Source organism: Vulpes lagopus, chromosome 6, assembly GCF_018345385.1.
Source record: "Vulpes lagopus strain Blue_001 chromosome 6, ASM1834538v1, whole genome shotgun sequence".
NCBI classification, from domain to species: Eukaryota; Metazoa; Chordata; class Mammalia; order Carnivora; family Canidae; genus Vulpes; species Vulpes lagopus.
The window spans coordinates 33,682,893-33,707,356 of record NC_054829.1 but is presented as its reverse complement, the minus strand read 5'-3'; the positions used below and the strand labels follow the sequence as shown (position 1 = coordinate 33,707,356).

Sequence of the window (24,464 nt, the reverse complement as noted above, 5' to 3'; positions counted from 1 at the left end):
AGGGTGCTGCAGACACATTGTAAGAGGAAAGAGTTTTGCTTCTTGGTTTCTGTGTATTTGCTTGGCAGGCACCAGCAGCACATGCAGCTTCTCTAGAATCAGCACACATGGCTTCCTTAGTGTACAGTTTCTGCCACATGTGTGGGCTTACCAACACTAAACTTCTGCAGTGCTCAGAGGATAGCACTACCCTAGCAGCCAGCAACCCAAGATTCTTTTTTGTACCTCTCATGTCAGTTTGTAGCAGAATGCCTTAATGGGACAATTCCAGATGAACAGTTTTTCCTAGCCCCCCTATGAATGGATTTCTTGCAAGTTGTGCAAGACAGATTTCCAGCAAGTTCTGATGACATGACACAAGAACAGTTTATCTGTCATCCCGTGAGACAGAACTGTGCCCTCTCCAACAAGATCTGATCTCAGTCCTGGAATGGCTAGGGAGTTGGGAAAGGCTCTTGCTTTAACACTCTTGTCTCAGCCCTAGGAGGTATTAGCTGCTCTTGTATTTGTTAGTATTCTCTTTGTTTCTCACTAGTTAGTTGTTGTTATACCAATCCCTGTTATAGTTATTAATTCTTTATGCTTAACTTTCCCTTTCAAATTTCTGAGGCTTTTCTCTTCTGATTGGATCCAGAATGATACAGCTGTTTTAGATTTTTTACATTTCTATATGAGTTTCATTTATGTTTTTTAAAGATTTATTTATTTGTTTATTTATTTATTTATTTATTTGTTTATTTATGAGAGAGAGAGAGAGAGAGAGAGAGAGAGAAGCAGAAACACAGGCAGAGGGAGAAGCAGGCTCCATGCAGGGAGCCCGACATGGGACTCGATCCCGGGACCCCGGGGTCACGCCCTGGGCTGAAGGTAACGTTAAACCGCTGAGCCACCTGGGCTGCCCTCTATTTGAGTTTTAGAAGCAGTTTCTAAATGTCTTACAAAAAAAAAAAAAAAAAAAAAGCCTACTGGGATTTTCACTGAATTAATACATAAATCTGGGGGAAATACATTGCAATCTAAAGATAAATTTGGAGAGAATTGACCTCTTAAAAGTATTAAAGTCTTTTGATTCATGAATAACGTTTCACCTCTCATTTATAGATTTTTGGTTTCTTTTTTATTTATTTGAGAGAGTGCTTGGGTACGTGGGAGGAGGGGCAGAGGGGGAAGGAGAGGGAAAGAATAATCTTTTTTTTTTTTTTTTTTTTTTTTGAGAGAGAAAGAATCTTAAGCAGACTCCCTGCTGAACTTGGAGCCCATTGTGGGCTCCATCTCATGACCCTGAGGTCACGACCTGAGCTGAAACCAAGAGTCAGACGCTCAGCCAACTGAGCCACCTAGGTGCCCCTAGATTTTCAGTTTCTTTTAGCAGTGTTTTAGGTTTTTTTTTTTTTTATATAGCTCTTTCCGAGATTTTGCCAGATTTATCCCTAAATGTGTTATATTTTATATGCTCTTATAAATGACATGATTTTAAAAAATTCCACTTTCCATTTGTTCATTGCTAATATATAAAAATGCAATTTTTATATCCTGCAGCCTTGCAAAATTCATTTTTTAGTTCTGTAGGGTTTTTTTTTTTTTGTGGATTCCACTGGATTAGTCATGTCTTCTGTGAATGAAGAGAGTTTTACTCCTTTCATTCCAGTCTGTGTTTTCTCTTTCTTTTTCTTGCCTAATGTCACTGGCTGGACCTTCTAGTATAATGCTGAATAGAAATGGTGAGAGTGGACATTCTCAATTTTTGATTGAGTACAATTGTTTTAACTCTAAATTGATATTCAGCATTACTGGTGGGAGACAGCTATAGGATATGGATATTTAAGGATCTTTGATCAGTGTTTAGGAAGGAGTGAAAGCAATAGATGATTACATGAAGAAAAATTTAAAGCACAGAGGCTTACTTGATGATTGAAAAAAAGGAAATAAGTACACCTGGCAGAACACAAGCAGCTTAGAAAGAATGCAGTTGTTTCTTACAGACTAAAATAGTTAGAATTAAGGCAGTGTAGCTGATGGCTTTGGTGAAATGGAAAGAATTGCCCTGAGATAATTGGGTTTAAGTCCTGTGTTTACCACTTGCTAACTCAGTAAGTTTCTTTTTTTTCATTTGTTTTTATTGAAGTTCGATTTGCCAACATATAGTATAACACTCAGTGCCCTCCTCAGTGCCCGTCACCCAGGTACCCCAATCCCCTGCCCACCTTCCCTTCTGCAACCCTTTGTCTCCCTCTCTAATTTTTCCCACTCAGTTCCCCTGCTTTTCCTCATAATCCCTTTCACTATTTCTTCTATTCCCTGTATGAGTGAAACCATATGATGATTGTCCTTCTTCGATTACTCAGTAAATTTCTTAAACTAAGTTTCTGACTTATCATCTGTAGAATGCACATTTACCCCAAGAGTTGTAATGAAGATTAAATAGAATCATTTACATAAAAGTGCCATAGCTGTAGTTAGGTGCTTAATAAATGTCTTTGTCTTCATTGTTTTTTAAATGACCAATAGAAGCATTACTTTTCTGTTGCCTATTTTCCTTTTGATTATATATAGATACAGAAGTAGTGCCCATAGTTACTTTGAAACCCATCAAGAAAATAAAAAATGAAGCCAATTCCTGCTGTGTTGATCTAGAACTTCTCATAGTTTGAAAGAAAATTAACCAGAACACTGTGAACATAAAATTATATTAGAAAATGTTTTGAAGGAGAGTTCTAACTTGAGGAAGGTTGGCAGTTTTTCATAGGTCCATTAGCAGGAGGGGTTAGGCATCATTCAACCAGTTTCGGGGAGTAGTTCATCAAGGCTCTCAGAGAATTGATCTTGTAGATTAGTAGCCATTGGGCAGATTTTTTCAAGAAGTTTGAGGAGAAGCAGATGTGAGAGTCAGTCAAGGACATGAGAGGACCACTGCAAAACTCTCATGTTTTTAGGGTCTGCACAGTAGATTTTTCTGTCATTGACTCTTGCATTCTTCTCCCCCTACACCCCTGCCACTAGTATAAGAACCCTTTATCCTGGGTATGATTTTATACCCCCTCTAGTTCTTGATCTCAGAGGTAATATCTTTATGAAACTATAAAGAACAAGGAATTAAGTATTTTGTAGAGCTAGAAGGTTCTCTTTCTGCCTTCTTTGCATTGTGTTTTGGATTCTATTATGCAGCTGCTCTGTAGTAGAGGAATGGTAATGCATGATAGTGAAAATCTTCAAAGTAGACATATCACTGGAAGGGAGATTCAAATAGGTTTTGCAGAAGCTACTTTAGTTGATGACACGTCTTCAACTTAAGTTGAAATTGATTTTTTTAAAATTTTGCTTTATCTTTCTGTGATGATTCTAGTAGAAGTCAAATGAAATTATTTTTGATAGCTAGTTTCTGAATATTGGTATTTGCAGCTAACCTTCCATAGCTTCCTACCTATACTTTCAGGGAGCTTAGCTTGTGACTAAATGGATCATTTCTTCTCTTGTATCTATTTAATGCATTACTGGTTTCTAGCAGCTGGTACTTAGCATTTTCTTTCTTGAATTTGGTGCTTCATGTGATTTCTTTGCCTTTATGAGGTAGTTTTTGACTATAGGTGAATCCGTTCTCCTGTAAATATAATCTGTGCTTTGAAATTAAATTATTCTTGTTCTCTTTGAATCATGAATCCTTTTGTTATCTGATAGTTTGCCTCTTGCTTTAAGGCTTCCTGTGTTCCTTTTGTAATGCTTACTTAACTTGTAATTTAAATACAAGGTTATTGTCAGCATCCAAAGAAAACTTTGGGCTGTTCAGACATTGGGAAAGTATGAATATCTGACCACCATTTTTAGGGTTTTTGGGGTATTTCATTCTAATTTTTCAGAATATAGAAAGGGAGGTAAATTTCTTATTTTTTCTTATCTAGCTCACCATAGACCTTTTACTTTTCAAAACAGCTTGAGTAGAAAAATAATATGAAGAATGGCATATCTACTATTTCTACATGGATGTACTTACCATAACTGTGAAAAATATATTTTATTTACTTTAAAGCTCTCAGAGTAAATGCGTTAGATATAATCAGCATTTTAGTATTGTCATGTATAGTTAAGCAGTTTCCCATAAATTATAAGAAAGTTATTTATGTTTGTTGTTGTTCTGCAGAATATCACAAATATTTCCATAATGTGGCTTTCTTTTTTTTGATATTCAGAGAAAATTAGAGATAAGAATTATCTACATTTAAATAGTCACTTGTGAGAATCTTTTCTACCTAATATATTACTATGCTTCTTAAATCTCATTTTCCTCCATTTGTACACTTAGTGATATGATATAAATGTCACTACCATAGTTTTCTTTAATTTTCTGAGAAGTATCTTTTATAGTATTCTTATCTTTAAATCTTGAGAACTCTGAAAGACTTCTTTATCCTTTATTTCTTCTTAAGAAAATACCTTCATTTACTCTTGATGTTTTTGTAGAAATTTCTGCTACCCACAGAAATAAAAATATGCAATGTAAAATCTTGGTCATTTAGGACTTTTTTAAAATGAACAAATCAGGTATTTAAAAAATTCCATAGACTTGTGATTTTTTTTTCAGCTTTATTGAGGTATAATTGACAAATATTATAAAATATTTAAAGGATACATAATGATGATTTCATGTATTCTCTCTTAGTAATTTCATAGCATAGTTTTATCAACTATAGTAACCATGCTTTACTTTAGATTTTCAGCCTTTGTTCATCTCATAACTGGAAGCTTATACTCCTTTACCAACATCTCTCTATTTTCCACACCATCCAGTCCCTGACAATTACTTGTCTACCCTCTGTTAGTATGAGTTTGATTTTTTTCTTTTCTTTTTTTTTTTTTTTTTGGTAGAATCCATATGGAAGTGATACCATGTAGTATTTTCTCTCTCTGTCTGGCTTATTTCACTCTCAAGATTTATTGAGAAATTGGAAATGGCAGGATTTTTTTTTCTCACGGCTGAATAATATTGCATATATACACATACGTGTATATACATACACACACATACATATATACATATACACCCCACATCTTTATCTATTCATCTGTGGATGGATACTTAGGTTGTTTCCATATCTTGGCTTTTGTGAATAATATTGCAGGGAACATGGGAGTACAGATGTCTCTGAGATCCTATTTCCACTTCCTTTGAGTGTATACTGAGAAGGTTATATGGATCATTTGGGTAATTCTGTTTTTGATTTTTTGGGAAAGCTCTGATGTTCTCCATAGTATGCTGTATCAGTTTACATTGCCACCAGCACTGCACAAGGGTTTCCTTTTCTCCACATCCTCACCAACACTTGTTAAATCACGTTTCCCTTTTTATGATAGCTATTCTAACAGGCATGAGATGGTATCTCATTTTAGTTTTGATTTGCATTTGGTGATGAGTAGTTGATGCTGAGCCATCTTTTCACATACCTGATAGCCATTTGTAGGTATTCCGTGAGAAAATGTCAGTTTTTAAATCAGATTTATTTATTTATTTATTTATTTATTATTTATTTATTTATTATTGCTATTCAGTAGTATGAGTTTTTCTATATTTTGGATATTAACCCCTTATCAGGTATATGGTTTGAAAATATTTTCTCCCATTCTGTAGGTTTCCTCTTAATTTCGCTGATGGTTTCCTTGCTGTGCAGAAGCTTCCTAAGTTTTATATAATCCCATTTGTTTATTGTGTTTTTGTCACTTTTACTTTTGGTGTTTTGAAATTGAAAAAAAATCAATGTCAAGACTGATGTCAAGGAGCTTACCCCCTATGTTATCTTCTAGAAGTTTTATAGTTTCAGGTCATTTTGAGTTGATTTTTGTTGCAATTTAAGGTAGGGGCCTAGTTTCATTCTTTTGGCTGTGGCTGTCCAGTTTTCCCAACATCATTTAATTGAAGAGGCTATACTTTTCCCATTGTATATTTTTGGCTTGTCAAATATTAATTGACCATTGTGTAAGAGTCAAGAGTTTAGGGATCCCTGGGTGGCTCAGTGGTTTAGCGCCTGCCTTTGGCCCAGGGCGCAATCCTGGAGACCCGGGATCGAGTCCCACGTCGGGCTCCCGGTGCATGGAGCCTGCTTCTCCCTCTGCCTGTGTCTCTGCCTCTCTCTCTCTCACTGTGTGCCTATCATAAAAAAAAAAAAAAAAAAAAAAAATTTAAGAGTCAAGAGTTTATTTATTAACCATATATGCATGAGTTTATTTCTGATCTCTTTGTTTTGTTTCATTGGTTTATCTTTTTTTTTAAAAAAAAATCTTTATGTATTTATTTTAATTTACGATAGTCACACACAGAGAGAGAGAGAGAGAGAGAGGCAGAGACACAGGCAGAGGGAGAAGCTGGCTCCAAGCACCGGGAGCCAGATGTGGGATTCGATCCCGGGTCTCCAGGATCGCGCCCCGGGCCAAAGGCAGGCACCAAACTGCTGCGCCACCCAGGGATCCCCTGGTTTATCTTTTTTAATGCCAGTATTGTACTGTTTTGATTACTATAACTTTGTAGTGTAATTTGAAATTAGGAAGTGTGAGGTCTCTAGCTTTGTTCTTTCTCAACATTAAGATCTTGAGATCTCAATTAGGATCTCTTATTCAATACAAATTTTAGGATTGGTGGTTCTAGTTCTGAGAAAATTGCCATTGGAATTTTGATAGAGATTACATTGATTTTGTAGATTGCTTTGGGGTGTTTGGACATTTTAATACTATTCTTCCAATCTGTGAACACAGATTTAATTGTGATTCCCATTTATTTGTGTCTTTATATCAGTGTCTTGTAGTTTTCATGTCCAAATCTTTTACTTCCTTTGCTAAATTTATTTCTAAGTATTTTATTTCATTCTATTTGATACAGTTGTGAATGGGATTTTCTTAATTACTCTGTTTGTTGTTAGTGTATATAAACACAGCTGATATTTATATATTGATTTTTCTATCATGCATTTTTACTGAATTCATTGATTGGTTCTAACAGTTTTTTGGTGGAGTCTTAGGGTTTTCTATACATAATATCATGTCATCTGCAAATAGTGAGTCTTACTCACTCCTTTCCAGTTTGGATGTCTTAGTTCTTTTTCTTGCCTACTGGCTCTGGCTAGGATATCTAGTGCTGTGATGAATGAAAGTGGTGAGAGTGGGCATCCTTGTTTTGTTCCTGATCTTAGAGGAAAAACTCAGCTTTTCACTATTGAGTATGATGTTAGCTGTGGGTTTGTAATATGTAGCCTTTATTATGTTGAGGTTATGTTCCCACTGTATTCACTTTGTTGAGAGTTTTTATCATGAAAGAATTTTCAATTTTTTTACATGTTTTCTTCATCTGTTGAGATGATAAATTTTTTTTTTTTCCTTTTGAGAGGAGAATGTGGTGGGGAAGGGCAAAGGGAGAGGAGAGAATCTTAAGCAGGCTCCATGCCCCAGTATGGAGCTTGATGTGGGGCTTGATCTGACAACCCTGAGATTATGACCTGAGCCAAAATCAAGAGTTGGATGTTCAACTGAGCATCCAGGTGCCCCATATGATTTTTATCCTTCATTTTATGTGTAGTATTACATTTATTGATTTGCCTATATTGAACCATCCTTTCATCCCAGGGAAAAACCCATTAGACCACGCTGTTGGGTGTATGATCCTTTTAATGTGTTGTTGAATTCTGTTTACTAATATATTTTTAAAATTATTATTTTATTTTATTTTATTTTATTTTATTTTATTTTATTTTATTTTATTTTATTGTTTACTAATATTTTGTTGAGGATTTTCACATTCATATTCATCAGGGATATTGCTCTGTAGTTTTCTTTTTTGTAGTGCCCTTGTTTGGTTTTAATTATAAAGATAATGCTGGTTTTGTAAAATGAATTTGGAAATGTTCCCTTCTCTAAGTTTTTGGAAGAGTTTGAAAAGGATTGATGTTAATTCTTCTTTAAATGTTTGGTAGAATTCATTCATTCATTCATTCATTCATGAGAGACACAGAGAGAGAGGGGCAGAGACACAGGGAGAGGGAGAAGCAGGCTCCATGCAGGGAGCCTGATGTGGGACTCGATCCCGGGGTCTCCAGGATCAGGCCCTGGGCTGAAGGCGGCGCTACACTGCTGAGCCACCTGAGCTGCCCTTTTGGTAGAATTTACCAGTGTAGCCATCTGGTCCTGACTTTTTTTGTAGGAAGGTTTTTGATGACTGATTAAATCTTCATACTAGTAATTGTCCTATTCAGATTTTCTATTTCTTCATAATTTAGTCTTGGTAGGTTGGTATATTTCTAGGAATCTGTCCCTTTCTTAGGTTGTCCAATTTGTTGGTATGTAGTTGTTTGTAGTAGTCTTTGTATATGTGTGACACCAGTTGTAATGTCTCCTCATTCATTACAATTTTGAGTTCTCATTTTTGTTGGGTAGTCTAGCTAAATGTTGTCTGTTTTATCTTTTCAAAAAACTAGTTCTTAGTTTCATTTTTTTTTTCTGTTTTTAGTTTCTATTTCATTTATTTCCACTGTAGTCTCTAGTCTTTTTTTTTTAATTAACTTTGGTTTTAGTTTGTTTTTATTTTTCTAGTTTTTTAAATTTTTCTAGTTCCTTGATGAGTCAATTAGGTTATTTGAGCTTTTTCTTTTTCTTAATGTGGGTATTTATTGTTATATACTTACCTCTTAGAACTGCTTTTGCTGTAGCCCTTAAGCTTTTGCATTGTATATTTCCAGATTAATTTGCCCATAGATATTTTTTTATTTCTTTCTTTGCCCATTTGTTATTCAATAGCATGTTGTTTACTCTTCATATATTTGTGGATTTTCCAGTTTCTTCTTGTGATTGATTTCTAGTTTGATGTTGTAGAGAAGATGCTTGATATGATTTCATTTTTCTTAAATTTGTTAAGACCTATTTTATGGCCTAACATATGATGTATCCTGGAGAATGTTCCATGTGTACTTAAGTATTCTGCTGCTGTTGGGTGGAATGTTCTGTAAATTTCTCTTGAGTCCATATGGTCAAACATATAGTTTAAGTCCAGTGTTTTCATATTGATACTCTTTCTAGATCTATCTATTGTTGAAAGTAGGATATTGAAGTTTCTGCAATTATTGTGTTGCTGTCTATTTCTCCAGATCTACTATTATTTGCCGTATAATTTTAGATGCTTCTATGTTGGGTAGATAAGTATTTAAAAATGTTACAACTACTTGTTGGACTGACCTCTTTATTCTTATACAATGACCTTCTTTATCTCTTCTTGCAGTATTTTGCTTTGAAGGCTATTTTGCCTGATATAAGTGTAACTATTCTTGCTTTCTTTTGGCTTCTAGTTGTCTGGAATATCTTTTTCCATTCCTTTACTTTCAGTCTGTATATATTCTTAAGATATATAAGAGAACTTAGTACACTTACATTTAAAGTAATTATTGATACATGTGGACTTGACTATTGCCATTTTTTAAAAAAGATTTTATTCATTTATTCATGAGAGACACACACACACACAGAGGCAGAGACACAGCCAGAGGGAGAAGCAGGCTTCATGCGGGGAGCCCGACGTGGGACTCGATCCCGGGTATCCAGGATCATGCCCTGGGCCGAAGGCAAGCACTAAACTGCTGAGCCACCCAGGCATCCCTATTATTGCCATTTTGTTAATTGTTTTCTGGCTGTATTATAATTCCTTTGTTCCCGTTTTTATCTTTTTGTCATTTGATGATTTTCTATAGTGTTATGTTTAGATTTATCTTTTATGTATCTGTTATAGGTTTTTCTTTTGTGGTTACCTTGGGGCTTTGTAATACATTTTATATTGTAACAGTCTATTTTAAGTTGGTAGCAATTTCTGTCAAATGTGTAATAAAGCTCTCTCTTTTTTCTGTACCCCCATATATCCTGTTTTTGATGTCTTAATTTATATTGTTTTACCTTGTGTGTCCATTAACAAATTATGTATCCAATTATGTATCCACAGCAAATTGTAGTTAGTTTTACTAGTTTTACTAGTTTTATCTTTGAGCCTTCCTATTAGATTCACAAGTGATTTACCCACCTTCATTACAAATTATATTCATCTGAATTGAACTATGTATTTACTGTTACCAGGGAGATTTGTTCTTTAATTTGTCTTCTTGTTACTAATAAGCATTTTTATGTTTGCAGCTTGAAGAAGTCGTTATTTAACATTTATTGTAAAGCTGACCTAGGATCAATGAAGTCCTTAAGCTTTTACTTCCTTGGAAAACTCTTTGTCCTTCAACTCTGAAGGACAACTTTGCTGGGGAGAATATTTTAGGTTGGTAGTTTTTTTTTTGATCACTCGTTCTATTTCCTTCTCACCTGCAAAAATTATTCAGATTTCCTTTTATATAATACAAGTTTTTCTTTAGCTGCTTTTAAGATTCTGTCCTTGTCTTTAACTTTTAACAGTTATAGTGTGTCTTGGTTTAGATTTATCTTGTTTGAAATTCTTTGGGATGTTGTTTCTTTTCCTGTGTTATGAAAGTTTTCAGCTGTAATTTATTTGAATAGGCTTTCAGCCCTTTTCTTTGTCTTCTGGGACCACATAATATATATATTGGTATATTTGATGATGTCTCATAATTCTTTTAAGCTACATTCACTATTTTTCATTCTTTTTTTCTCTTCTCTGATTGGATGAATTCCACTGTCATATCTTCGAGTTTGCTGATTCTTTCTTCCACTTGATCTAACCTAATTTTTAAAGATTTTATTTATTTGAGAGAGAGTGTGTGCTCATGCAGGCACACGAGCAGAGGAGGGCACAGGGGGAGGGAGAGAGAAAGAATGACACTGGGATCATGACCTGAGCTGAAACAAAGAGTTGGATGCTTAACCAACTGAGTCACCTAGGTGCCCCAGAAAATATTTTTTCTTCAGGGAGAAGCTGGCAATTGTGAATTCTCTCCCAGTTGTATGTTGATGTGCTGGAGTGGGGTTTATGGAAAGAGTGTTTCTCAGCCTTTCCTACCCATTCAATTTATGGTTTTTTTTTTGTCCTATGTGTAGTAGTCACTCAGCTAGATTTTAGGTTTCTTTCAGAGGGATGACTTGTTTCATGTTTAGATGTAGATTCATTACATCTCTGGAAGGAGGTGAATTTGGAATCTTGTCACCATCTTCAACTGAAATCAGATTTGTGATTTTCAGATGTTATTCCAGAGAATTAACTGAGATGCCAGTCATATCTAAAATATAATACAAAAGTGAGTCTTTTTTTTTTTGGCAGTAAAAATAGTATTTTATTCCACCCCCTCCCACCCTCCCTCCCCCCCCAAAAAAGTGAGTCTTAAAGGACATATAACTTCATTCGTGTTGCTGCACGATATAACTCTTTTCAGTAAATATACCATTAGAGAATACAGTAGTTCCAGTAGTTTCTGTTATCCACAGTTTTCCTTTTCACAGTTTCAGTTACCCACAGTCAGCCACAGTCCAGAGGCAGATGATCTTCCTTCTCAGTCAGGTCAGTAGTAGCCTAATGCTATGTCACATTGCCTGTGTCATTCACTTCACTTTATCTCATCATGTAGCATTGTATCATCTCTCATCCTTACAGGAAGAGGGGTGATAAGGTATTTTCAGAAAGAGAAACCACATTCATGGTTTTTATTTTTGCGTATTATAATTCTATTTTGTTTTCAGTTATTGTTGCTAATTTCTTACTGTGTATAATTTATGAATTAAACTTTATCATAGGTATACATGTATAGGACATATAGGGTTTGGTGCTATTTGCAATTTCAGTCCATTTGGGGTCTTGAATTATGTACCCTGTGGAAAAGCAAGGGGGGACTATAGTATGTTTAGAATGATAGTAAAAAAGGCTGTGTTGTTTATTGATATCATACATGTATGTAATTTGTGTCATAGACTGGTCTCATAGTTACATAAAATAGGTGGCATGGGTAAGGAGAAGAAACATAGAGTTGCTGCAAAATTATCAAAGGAAAGAAGTGCATTGTACTTTCTGTTAAAGAAATTAAAAATTCAAAAACTCAAGGAAACAGAGTTTCTTGTACGTATATAGCAATTTTTATCTAATAGTTGCAGAGCAAAAAACAATAGGAAATTAATTTTATATAAAAAATAGCTTTTAACTATGAAGTCCTCCTATCATTCTTCAGTTCGTTAAGCCTACTTTTGGTTGTTATTATTTAGAAAAAATGTAATTAGGCAGTCCAAGAAAGCTTCAGAACAGCTGTAATTACAGCTGCAGATTTAGTCAAAATAGGGGTTTTTAAAGGCTCCACTCCCCTTTCTCATTTCTTTTCCTTACCCCAAGTAACCCAAATTTAGTTGTAAAAGTTTTGGTGAGCTCAAGATTCCTGAAACTGGAGTACCATATGTTTAACTGCATGCAGATGTGAAGATTATATGTGATTCTTCGTTACGGTTTTTGGAACTTTTTTGTTCTGCTCTATGCACAGTTAAATGATTTTTATCATCTTATTTCTGTATTTAATTTTATAGATATACGTGTATTCCAAACATAGTTTATTGTTTTTTATCAAGGCTAAGGCATCTGCTAAAAGTGTTTAGGGGGAGAATAATTTTTAAATCTAAATTTGAGCTAATGCTGATATTATTACAAGTTAACTAGAATCTGTAAAACCATACATCTATTTTTTTCTTCAAATTTTACTTCAATTTTTTTTTCAAAAATATTTTTCAAATTTTATTCTAATAGGAAATTGACTTTAACCTTGTCTAAAAACAAATTTGGTAAATCTCTTAATTTTGGATCAAGTTTTATGATGATAAATTATAAGTTAAGTACATCCATGTTAATGCTCTCATCATTCTCCCTGTAGCTTTATGATCTAGGGATGTGGATGTCATTCTAAGGTCTGGTTTTCAGTTAGTCAAGGATTGGCTGTAAGGGTTATGAAAAACTATGGCTAAGAGCAAGGTTCGGGACCAATCTCATTGTCTCAATTAATTGCCTTCTCTTTTGCAGATGTTCTGTTGAATATCAGTCATGGGCTATCTATAATAACTTGGATTCTAACCATAATTTTACAGTGTTGTATTCTCAGATACGTTTTAGAATTGAGTCATTTGAGGTTGAATTGCACGTAGGGAAATTCAAAAAGTCTTGTGCCAAAGCTAACAATTTAACACTTTCAGGCAGAAAAGCAAATGAAACATACCTATATGTAAATACTACCATGTTTAAAGGGATTAGGGTACAAAGATACATGGTTCTTCAAGTACAGTGGGTAGAAAAGGTAAAAATATGTGCATTAGTTTAAGAAATCAACTTTTAGGGGGACCTACGGGGTCAGTCAGTTAAGCATTTGCTTTCCGCTCAGGTCGTGATCCCAGACACCTGAGACCAAGCCCTGAGTCGAGCTCCCTGCTCAGAGTCTGTCTTTCTCCCTTTGCCCCTCCCATCTGCTTATGCTCTCTCTCTTCTCTCTTTCTCAAATAAATAAATAAAATCTTAAAAAAAAAAAATCAACTTTTAGAGGGCAAATAAACTTGAATTTAAATCTCCAGACTCGGGATCCCTGGGTGGCGCAGTGGTTTGGCGCTTGCCTTTGGCCCAGGGCGCGATCCTGGAGACCCGGGATCGAATCCCACATCAGGCTCCCGGTGCATGGAGCCTGCTTCTCCCTCTGCCTATGTCTCTGCCTCTCTCTCTCTCTCTCTCTCTGTTACTATCATAAATAAAAATAAAAAAAAATATTAAAAAATAAATCTCCAGACTCAGGGATTCTTTAGATCTTAAAAAAAAATTCCAGAGATCTAGGCCAATTTTCTTCTTGCTATACGTGGAGGAAACAGATTCAAAGAATTGAATGAATTACGTTAAGTCATTGATTAAATAGAAGATTTATAGGTCATTCTAAATATGAACTCAGGAGTGACAAAGGTAGCAAGTTAACTTTGCTTATATTCTTGGGTGTCGGCTAAAGTTGATTGATTGCTCATTGTAGGTACTTTCAGAGAGAAACTGCCGTTTTTTTCCTCACATGAGTCTAATAGTATCAGCAGAATGTGGACTTATATAGGTATTTTTAGAAAGAGAAAATTTGAACAAAAGCCATTTCAGAGAATCCTGGTGAATTCAAATGAGTAGTTAAATACATTCATTAAGACAGAATAAAGAAACTATTTACAAAATTACATAGCTTTTATTTCTTATTTATTTTTTAAATTACATAGCTTTTAAAACATAGATTGGCTTGTTTGAAATTGAGTATAATTTTGATGATGAAGATACAGCTAATTATGTGAAAATAAAGGAAGAAACTTAAACTTTTAGGAAAGAAAATAAAACTTTAAGACTTTAAGAAGATAGGAAAAATGAAATGTGAGAAGCAATTTAATTTTATTTAGGGACTGGCTGTCTATTTAGCTCACTACCAAAACTTGATATTGTCACTGTCTCTTCTTTCATCTTCTTCCTTCCTCTGCTGGTTCTCTCTGAAAAGGGCTTTAGTGTGGTGTCATGTGATACAGTTCAGTGCAGTTCTGGCTTTGTCACCAATGACCAGTGTGGTCTTGGACTTTAAATTTATGTATTTAAGACATACAAAAGTGAATAATTTTGAGTTAGTTACTTTGACTTATGAGCTTCCATTAAGATACTTCATGAAAAATGAGATCAGATCTTGGATGTGACTATAAGATTGTTGGGACAATCAAATGAAGTCACCTGAAAATGTCTAAAAAACTGAAGACTTCACAAAAGTAAATAATATTATTTTTATAACTATAGATTGAATCCAGCTTGACAAATACTTGAGTATCCAATTTGTCAGAACCTGAGTTGTAGACTTCTGAATTCAGGAAGGTATACTCTGTTCCTATAAGATATTTTCTACGTAATTTGGGGAAGAAAGAAATAAAATATATAATGCAAATGTCTACAGTGTATGACAAATGGGTAATGAGAGGTTCAGCTGACCCAGATTATGGCTCAAGTTAAAGAACTCCCCTCCTGAATCTGTTTGAAGTCCATGAGACTTGGTATGCCACAAGTGGCAAAGTGAGCATTTTGACCTTTTCTTATAGATCTGCCTTTTTAGCCTTTAGGTAAGAGTGGACAGATTTTTGACTTGAATTACAATGTAGTGAAAGTCTAAACTTGAGCTCTCTAATAGTTGCAGATGGGAGCTTACTGATTTTTTTTTTTTTTTTAGGTGTATAGACATGAATCAGTAGCGGAGTCAAAGTACCATAAAGAAAGTACAATTTTAGATTTGATGAATATTGTCAATGGGATAGGTTCTAGATTTTAACATCCAGGTTGAATACCTTGACAGGGACATAGACAATTAAAGGAAAGCTTGAGGAACATCTGTTCCAACCCCCTTGAAGAGAACTTTTACAGGGTCCCAGAATTAGCTTGACTCTTTCTCATAGTGAGGAATCTTTCTATTATGTGATGAAGTACACTTTCTTATGGGATGTTGTATTTGGAATTCTTTGTTTTTTCAGGCCAAATGACCTGCTCTATCTGCTGTTCTGTATTTTTTAAATTTTATTAGATATGCTACAGGCTTGAATAAGGAGAGAATCTCTTGACGGGGCAGCCAGAAAAAAAAGAAGAGGATGATAGGTTCAGGAAGCAGGTCAAAAAAGGAAATAATAATGATAATAGCTAATACTTATTAATATTGAAGTTCTGGGTGCTGTTCTAAATGCTTTTCTTATATTACCTTACAACAACATATGGTATTGATACTTTAATATTAAATATTAGTTAAATGAAATATTAATTTAATGTTAAATGATAATAATACATATTTTAAAAAAGATTTTATTTATTTATTCATGAGAGACAGAGAGAGAGGCAGAGAGAGAGGCAGAGAGAAGCAGGCTCCCCATGGGGATCCTGATGCTGGATTCGATCTCAGGATCCCGAGATCACAACCTGAGCTGAAGGCAGACACTTAACCACTGAGCCACCCAGGTGCCCCAAATTATAATAATATTTAACCTTGTTACAGACAAGGGAGCTGAGCTATAGTGTTTTGCACAATTAGAGGCAGGGTTCATGTTAGGGGTATTTGATTCTAAATACCAAACTCTAACACTACCACATACTGCTTGTTAATCTGGAGGCCCTTTTAAGAAAAATTCTCAGCCTCCCCTTCTGTAAGTATGGTATACTCATTAGAGATAAAAGATGAACATGATAAGGCCAGTAGCTTGGTTGGTAGAGGGTAGGGTAGAGGAGATGAAATATTATAGAATTTATTCAACATTTTAAGACAACATGAAGGTATCAGAAAGGAAGCAACCTGAATATGAATATAATCTACTTTGTAAATCAGAGAGAAAGGGAGTTTTGTTTAGGCTGTTGTAATGACTAGATTTTGTGGTGCTACTTGGGCATGAGGTTGACATAGAAATAATTTCATAAGAACTTATGACTGATCACTAGTTTATAGACCAACACTGTCCAATAGAAATATAATGTGAACCATGCATGTAATTTTAAATTTTCTGGTAGCCACATTAAAAATGGTAAAAAGAAACAAGTGAAAGTAGTTTTAATAATATATTTTATTTAACCTAATATATTAAAAATATTATCTCAACTAATTAATATAAAAATATCAATGAAATATTTTGCATTCTTCCAAGTAAGAGTGAAACCAGTGTGCATTTTACACGTACAGAATCTCAAAATTACAGAAACTCTCTAGAAAATATGGCTAATTATAGAAACTCTCTAGAAATATGGCTAATCCAAAGAAATTAGCCATATTTCACATACTGAATAGCCACATTTGGCTACTAACTACTTTATTGGACAGTGCATTTATGCCCCATTAAAAGATAAAAGGTTGATTCCTCTTATTATGTTCATAAAGGATGTCTGATTGAATTACAAATAGATGGTTTATTCTCTCTCTGTGTATAACACAAAGAGTGGAGGTTGATCTGGGGCCAAAAAGGCATCACTCACTATTCAGTTGTGCTAGAGAATCTGCTCAGGAGGAGAATATATTTTTTTATATTTAGTAAGAAGGGATGGGCAAAGATTTACTAAATGCTTAGGCTTCCTGTTGTTTGAGGTTCTGTGAGTGTTACATGGTTAGAGGGGCTTACAGGGGATTCCAGAGAATTTCTGCTATCTCATAAGTACTGGACTCTGGTTCTATATAGAGTACAGTACTTTTTCTGTAGATGGAGCAATGGAGGAGAAGTACACAGTTCTGACTCTTAAAACATGGGGTGTGTGTTGGTCAGGGACTTTGTGTCTCTGCCTGGAACCCTTTGCAGCCTCAATAGTTTGATTTTTATGGGATTGAATGTTTGTGGTTACATTTCTCAGGCAAGAATTTCTAATGCTGTCTTTTCTTTTAAAAAAAAGGATATACCTAACTTAAACTTACCACATTAAAACGACAATAAATCTTGCCTCATTGTAAAAGTGTAATATGCATTCTTTGTAAAAATTTAGGTAGTAGGATACCTACTTTTATGTGTTTTAATCAACAGATCTCCAGTAGAAGGAAGCATTATCACTTTGGCTTCTTCCTATAGTACTTGGGTTCCTTGAGCTCTGTAGCATTCCAGTGAATCAGAGCCTCTTTGGTTTGTATGGGACAGGTATTTTCTCCTTTAGGGAGAGGGTGAGCAAATGGGAGATACATTTTCTTCTTGGCTGAGTTATATTTGTATATTGTTCTGTATTATGTAACATATTTTATATTTAAGAGGTTAATTTTAATGCGTTTAATTAAAAATTTTTCTAGAGTTATCTATAAATCATAAGGCTTGTAAAACTAAATAACAGCCATAAGACTTCTATGAACTTATTGAGAGTTATCAGGTTAAAATATAAATTCTGCTCTGTGCAATTTTAACAGAATAGAGTGTACTTTTGTCATTAGTAATTTCCATTTTCTGAGTTTGTACTTTTGGTTGTATGCGGACATTATCAGTAAATATATATATATATTGCATGAATAATTATATTTTATTAGTTATGAATGTAGTTCAAGTGTGGGGGAGGTTTGTGGAAACCAGTGCTTACCACTTTGGAGATAGCTGGTTGGAAACAGGCAAGCTAAACGTGTACTTGGGAGAAAGAAAATGATGGCCATTTGAGGGGAGCTGAGGTTGAGGGGAAAACAGATGCTCTGAGAGGAGGTCCAGAATGTTTTAAAAAAATAAATGATTCATACAAAAAAACTTAATCATTAGGAACATAATCAGATTTTACAAAATTTGAGTAGAAAGCATCATGATAGGGAACTTTGAATTTTGTATTTATTATGTTATATTTTTATGGATGAAATATAGAAATCTTCCTGGTTGTTTTGAATTCACCCTCTTATAGCTTCTTATACTCTTAACTAAGGATTACAGTCCTTAGATGTGAGAAGTCATGAGACTGACTTTGTAATGTTTTTGAGTTAAACAGCTTAAAGATTTAGACTAGATTTCATTTACCTGTCTGTTCGTATTGTCTGCTGGAATGTTAACAGTCATACTGACGCTTGTTGTGGAGTTATTGCTAATTTATAATTTTAAAGTGCTGTGAAAACATAAAATACTCCTTAAATATTTGTTATATTTAAGTAGAACATCCTTTAATGTAAAGTAGTTCATTCATTAACCCATACTCAATTTTGGTTATTATAATTACCTGTCCTTAGCCGCCCATCATAGTATTATGCTTGTCTTTCAGTTCTTAGTCATATAGTAACATTTATGAGACATGCTTAGGTCATGATTGACCTGGGGATGATTTGGGAAAATACTTGTAAAGGGTAGTTATGACTATGGAATGGTTTTGTGCCCTGCTGTTTCAGGAAGTTATCCTAGGTTCGAGTAAAGAGGTCAGGTTTTGGAGTCACAGGTATTATCTTGAATTCTTTTTCTGCTCCTTAACTATCTCTTGGGCAAATTATTTGCCCAGGCAAGTTATTAAATCAGTTTTCTCAACTGCAACTTGGAAATAAGTAACAACCATATCTTAGGTTCGTACCTACAAAATAATCTCGCATTAAATATAATAGCTTACTGTTTCCTCCTCCTTTATAGAATTTTTAAATTTACTTATTTTTAAGATTTTTTTTTATTCATTTGAGAGAAAGTGAATGAGTTAGAGTGAGAGGAAGAAGCAGATTCCCCATTGAGCAAAGAAGCTGACACGGGGAAAAAAAAAAAAAAAAAAAAAAAAAAAAAAAAAAAGAAGCTGACACGGGGCACGATCCCTGCACCCTAGGATCATGACATGAGCTGAAGGCAGATGCTTAACTGACTGAGCCACCCACGTGCTGCTCTTCTTTTCTTTTAATAAAGACTTTTTTTTTTTAATAATAAAGACTTTTTTAAAGAGCAATTTTATGTTCACAACAAAATCAAGAGGAAGTTACAGAAATTTTTCTTATATCCCCTGCCCTTACATGTGCATAACCTCTTCCGTTAGCAACATTCCCCATCAGAGTGGTACATTGGTTGTAATTGATAAATAAGCCTATACTAACATATTGTAATTGTCCAAAGTCTATAGTTTACCTTAGAGTTCATTCTCGGTGTTATACATTCTGTGGGTTTGGACATGTATGTATAACATGTATCTATCATTATAATGCCATACAGAGTATTTTTACATCCCTAAAAATCCTTTCTCCTTTCTACCTATTTCATCTCCTGTGTTCTTTCCTTAACTTTGACCCAAGGATAGCCCCTGATATTTTTTTTTTTTTATTGTTTCCATAGTTTTACCTTTTCTAATATGTCATACAGTTGGAATCACACAGTATGTAGCCTTCTCAGATTGGCTGGTTTCAGTTTAAGTTTCCTCCATGTCTTTTCATGGCTTCATAGCCCATTCCTTTTTAAGGGCTGAATAGTATTTCATATGTATCAAAGTTTACTTTTTCATTTACCTACCAAAGGTCATTTTGGTTGCTTCTGAGTTTTGGCAGTTATGAATAAAGCTGCTATAAACATCCATACGCAGAGTATTATGTGGATATTCGTTTCAAGTAGCTGCTAGTTTAATGAGCATTTACTTATCTTAGCCAAAAACTCTGTTATAGACTTTGCATGCAATATGTCATTTAATTCTTTTTTTAAAAAAATATATTTTGTTTTATTTATTCATGAGAGACAGAGAGAGAGACAGAGACACAGGCAGAGGGAGAAGCAGGCTCCATGCAGGGAGCCCGACATGGGACTCGATCGCGATCTCCAGGATTACGCCCTGGGCTGAAGGCAGCACTAAACCGCTAAGCTACCTGGACTGCCCCGTGTCATTTAATTCTTGTATCTGTAACAGATTATGTAAAGTTCATGGCCCATAGTAATATATGTCCAACAACTGATTGCTATTATTTTTTCTCTGTGTTAGTTCTAAGTATTTATTTAATCAGAAGTTGAAACTGTTAAGATGAGGGATAGGAGTGGGTAGTCTGATCAGATCTAAAGGACTTACAGGGAAGTGGAGAGTGGTTTGAAGGTGAAGTATATATGAAAGCATGCTTCAAGGATAATCTGCATCATAATCACTTAGGAAGCTTGTTAAAATGTGTAGTTTTAAAGATTTTATTTATTTATTCATGGGAGACACAGAGAGGCAGAAGGAGAAGCAGGTTCCCTGTGGGAAGCCTGATGAGAGACTTGATCCCAGTACCTCAGGATCATGACCTGATCAGGTGGCAGATGCTCAAACACTGAGTTACCTAGGTGCCCTCCCCTGCTTTTTAAAGATTTTATTTATTTATTTTTATTTTTTTATTTTTTTAGATTTTATTTATTAATGAGAGACACAGAGAGTCAAGTGATTTTAAATATTTTTCTTTGATACGATAAGCTTTCTATTGGTGATGAAGGTAGTAAATTTTTTCCATTTAAATTTTTACACATGATGTATAATATGATTTTTCTATGGTATGATGGTGGGAAGAATAGTGATTAGTCATTTGACTCATTTAGTAAATATAATTTATTTGAGGCATATTTTATTTTTTCATAAATAGATCATATTTTACTTTATTATTCAAATAATGTAGTCTTTTGGAATAGAGTAGCAAAGGAAGGCAAACTGAGAACACATTATGAAGATAGGTGGAGAGATGAAGAGATTGATTTTCTGGTTTTAACTAGAAGGAAAAAAATAACCACAAATAATTTACATAACTAATATGGATACTTAAAACTTGATGGAAATTTTCAAGGAGTTTTGGTATGGGTAGTTTTGTTACTCATATTGGTTAATAAAGAGTCATATCAAGAATACTCCACTTCTGTGTTTTTTGACAGTTGCTTTGCCTCCTAAGAGCATGCTTCTTTTGGGTTTTGTCAATGTTGGCTTCCTGAGACTCTTAATCCATTCTTTGGGAAATCAGGTTGCATCCATGTAATGCTTCACATGGTTGTCATCTTGCTTGCCTTCTTTCTTTATCTTTCTTTCTGTTTTTTTTTTTTTTTTATTTCTTGAGAGGAAGAAGAGGGTAGGGGAGGGTGGTGCAGAGGGAGAGGGGGAGAGAGAATCTTAAGCAGTGTCTATGCCCAACATAGCACTCAATCTCATGACCCCGAGATCATGACCTGAGCTGAAATCGAGAGTTGGATGCTTAATTGACTGAGCCACCTAGGTGTCCCTGGAACTCAGCTTTCTTAGATTCTTCAGGTAAAACCTTACCCAAAGGAACCAGTGAATTGCTTCAATCATAGTTTTATACTTCGGTGTTTAGAAGACTGAATTTCAGTTAAGTCTTTGCTTTGGTATTTTTAGTCCTTAAATCTTTCTTGTTCCAGCATCCACTTTCATGGCTCTTATGGGTTAAGCAACTCTATTTTTAATATCTATAGTTTTGTTCATTCTCAGCAAGTAGGTCACCAGAGCTTTGTCATTGTTCATGAAAAAGGTACTGTATACTTTTTTTTTTTTTGAGTATGCTTGGATGGAATGAGGCTAAGACATCTTAGAAATTGTTGCTTTGCTTTAAATACTCATATAATTTTATATATTTTAAATTCAATCTGTTTGCTGGTAAAGTTACATTATTTACCTTTGGGAACTTTGGCTATTCTATCATGCTATTTAGAATTCACATGAATTATTATAGCTTACTGGTAGGCCTTTAACTGACAGCCTCTGTCTGACTTCTTTAAAAGTTGTCTTTAATATTTTCAAAAGTAACATTTGGGTCGTAATGGGACTGGAATTTTTACTTCTGTTATGACAGAAGCTGAGAGTGGACCTTTTGTGATGTTAGGAGCAATGAGGTAAAGTGAGGAAAAAATTAGACTAAATTTATGTCATGCCTGTTTCATTGTGAAAAATAATTATAGCCTTTTATACTTTACTTTTCTGAGGGTAGTTGCGATGGTAGTTGTAGGAGCAGTTGTAGTAGTGAATTAAGGAAGCATTGAGGAGAATATATCTCCTAACATGGGCTTTCAGTTATTTCCCAAATGTAGGTAACAAAGTAATTATTACCAGAAATCTTCCATGGGATAGTCTTTCCATGAAGTATTGATAATTTATCATTTATCCTAAAATATTAACAGTGTTGTCATTATAAGCAACTTCCTGAGTTATTTTCATCATGTTCCTCTCTGTTTTAAGTGGTGGCCACAGACTCCTAACAGTGTTGATGTAATTATTATTATTTTTTTTAAAATTTTTATTTATTTACGATAGTCACAGAGAGAGAGAGGCAGAGACATAGGCAGAGGGAGAAGCAGGCTTCATGCACCGGGAGCCCGACATGGGATTCGATCCCGGGTCTCCAGGATCACGCCCTGAGCCAAAGGCAAGCGCTAAACCGCTGCGCCACCCAGGGATCCCCAGTGTTGATGTAATTATATTACTATTGCAACTCTATTGGTCTTTTTTTTTTTTAACCAGAGAAGCACGCTGATTTTTTTCCTTTACTCGTATAATATTCTTATTATAATAATTATACCTTTTCTCCTGAATGATTTCAGAATGTTTTGGGATGGTATTGATAAACCTTCTCCTTATTTTGTGGTTAAGTATAAGCTAAGACTTTCTGGGTTCAATTCTCAGCTTTGCCACTTACTAATTGTGTGACCTAAGGCAAACTATTTATATAAATCTTGCCTGAGTTTTCTTATCTGTAACACAGGAATTATAAAATGATGTGGTTTGTAGACGTATCTTGAGGATTAAATCATTTTGTAAAGAACAATGCCTACAAATTATATAGGCTGAATAAATATATATTATTAAAAGTTATTCACTTACTAATATTGTATTCTTAGTAAACTCTAGTAGACTTTAAAATAAAAATATTTAGGGGTGTCCTACTGACTCAGTTGGTAGAACACATGACTCTTGGTCTCAGAGTTGTGAGTTTAGGCCCACGATGTTTTGTTTTGTTTTGTTTTGTTTTTAAGTTAAAAAAAAAAAAACAACCCAAATTAAACTATTTTTAGGTTGGAACTTGGACACACAAACTTTCAAACCTTTTTCATTATGTTATAGAATGATGTTGTTTTTCAAACTTTAATGTGTACACAGATTACTCGGGGATCTTGTTAGATTCTTAGTAAGACCCGAGAAGCTACCTTTCTAATAAATTCCACTGGTAATCTGGATATAGCTAAGTCCTTAGGCCATACCTTGAGTATTAAAGTTATGGAATGTTCTATTAAGTGATTCTCAGTCCCTCTATCAGTAGTTTATAAATGCTTGAGTGTTTTTTTTTTTAATTTTATTTTTAAATTATCTCTGTACCCAGAGTAGGGGGTCAAATCCAGAACTCCAGGAACAAGAGTCACGCACTTTACAGCCACGTGCTCCAGTTTTTGTTTTGTCTTGGTTTTCTTTTTTGAATATGCCCAGGCTCCATCTCAGACCAGTTAAATCAGGTCTCTGGCATTGTGTTCTGAGCATCATCATTATTACTGTTTTATTATTTTTGTAAAAAATATTCTAATTCATTCTCACGTGTAGACAGCATTAAAAGCTACTACTTTAGTGATTCAAAGGAGAGCCATTAAACCAAGAAGCTCCATTTTATGTCTTCCTTTACTTTGTCTTCTATCATTTTAAGCATCTGTAGGGATGATAAAGCGTAGCTGGTTAGAACTCTTTATGGAAGGCAGCTAATATCCTGAAGTTTTCTTTTTTACTGTACTGGACTAAGAAGTGTGACTCCCTGAGTCTCTCCTCCTGCATCCTATTGCTGCTGCTGATACTTCTGAGAGTCTGGAAAAAGTGGTGGCTGTCACCAACGGCTACTTCTGGAGTGGGGGGGGCGGTGGTTGTGCTAAGGCAGTGCTGACTAGAAAAATCAAGTTTCTCCTTCTTATGGCCCTTATTGGCAGCATGAGGAAGCTGGCTGACAAAAGAGAAGAGTAGTTTCCAGGGTTCTGTTTTCAGTATCACTATGCTGAGTATGAAAGGGTGGGTTTGGAGCTGAAAGACAATAGCTAAATAATGAGCACATATAGTTTTCTCCTTTTTTAGTTACGTGACAGCATAGGCTTTTGGTCTCTTGGTCTCTTTC

General features: G+C 34.7%; 1 protein-coding gene across 12 annotated transcripts in view; it reads left to right on the top strand.

Moving 5' to 3' along the window:
* Positions 1–24,464, top strand: part of FUT8 (fucosyltransferase 8) — a 287,889-nt gene that overhangs the window by 70,165 nt on the left and 193,260 nt on the right. For 2 of the 12 annotated variants that reach the window (XM_041758783.1, XM_041758782.1), the window contains one exon: positions 10,147–10,279. The exons of the other annotated variants lie outside the window; for them this stretch is intronic. The gene's annotated coding sequence lies outside the window, so the exon portion shown is untranslated. The remainder of the gene's footprint in view (positions 1–10,146; positions 10,280–24,464) is intronic. 12 annotated transcript variants of the gene reach the window in all.